Source organism: Penaeus monodon, chromosome 24 (genome assembly GCF_015228065.2).
Source record: "Penaeus monodon isolate SGIC_2016 chromosome 24, NSTDA_Pmon_1, whole genome shotgun sequence".
NCBI classification, from domain to species: Eukaryota; Metazoa; Arthropoda; class Malacostraca; order Decapoda; family Penaeidae; genus Penaeus; species Penaeus monodon.
Window position 1 is genome coordinate 14028684 of NC_051409.1, and position 839 is coordinate 14029522.

Genomic DNA, 839 nt, shown 5'->3' on the forward strand with positions numbered 1-839 from the left:
GAGCCGGGTTTATTGTGCTATTTGCTCATAGGTAAAGAAATTTTACTTCTCCCTCTTCTTATATACACGGTTTTATTTATACAGTACACTAAATGATATGTAATGGACAATGTAACTGGTCCATAGTTAAGTTCTTTAGTACAATGAGAATGTTTATGCTTAAACATTGTTACACAGTTTAGTAAGTTTTCAAATATTACTTTTGCTTAGCAGTCAGGTTAACAACATATATTATAGGGATTTGGTAAGATCACACACTATTGGAAGTATGGTAAGGCTTAGAAATTTCTTGGCACTGCCACCCCTATCATCCTGCCGCCCTAGGCTGTAGCCTAGAAAGCCCATGTGAGAAATCCGGCCCTGGTTGTCGTCGTCATTGTTTTTACTCTGTGTTATTATTATCACTTATAACTGTCGCAGAACTGTACACATTTGTACTAATATATTTATATCAATTATAGTTGAGATATAACCTTTATCATGTATTTTTCATTCTCTACATCTTCATCAGTCACACACTATGCAATTTGACATAAGAACTTAATATTATATAATATTAGTGCTGCTGTAACCTTGCCCACCGTTGGCCATCTGGTCTTCATGGTTAGTTCTCTTGAAACTGAAATTTTTTACAATGTATGAATATGTTCACACAGATTGCTACTCTTTTTTCCTCAAGAAGATGGCAGTAATGTATTTATTAATGATATAGGCATAACTGTGTAAGCTATATCATAAAAATCAGGATCTTTACACTTATGAAATCAAAAGAACATGGCTTTGAAATTGATTGCAATGATTATACTGCTATACATTTTTTTCCTTTTGGAAATTAAATT

The 839-nt window shown here is 33.0% G+C and overlaps 1 protein-coding gene across 1 annotated transcript in view; it reads left to right on the plus strand.

Annotated features, from left to right (window-relative positions):
• LOC119588606 (protein FAM50A-like) overlaps positions 1-478 on the plus strand; it is a gene marked incomplete in the record, with an annotated part of 10029 nt that extends 9551 nt beyond the window's left edge. Inside the window, 1 exon segment of the mRNA XM_037937248.1 lies at positions 1-478.
• Positions 479-839: the final 361 nt, after the last annotated feature.